Here is a 206-nt window from a genome sequence, read left to right on the forward strand (position 1 = left end):
CGGCCGCAGCGAACCTGTTACGAAGCCAGAGAGCCTTAGACAGCAACTATGGAAACTACTTTCAACTCGAATAACCCGAGCTGCGTCACTGCAGGGAAATGTCGCCTGACCTCTTTTGCTGCGCACGTTGCATCACGGGTTCCAGTAATATTATCATCCTCCTTTGAATATCTACGGAAGGACTGGGTTTTCTTTTCCTTGGGTTG

Source organism: Penaeus monodon, chromosome 27, assembly GCF_015228065.2.
Source record: "Penaeus monodon isolate SGIC_2016 chromosome 27, NSTDA_Pmon_1, whole genome shotgun sequence".
Classification (NCBI taxonomy): Eukaryota; Metazoa; Arthropoda; class Malacostraca; order Decapoda; family Penaeidae; genus Penaeus; species Penaeus monodon.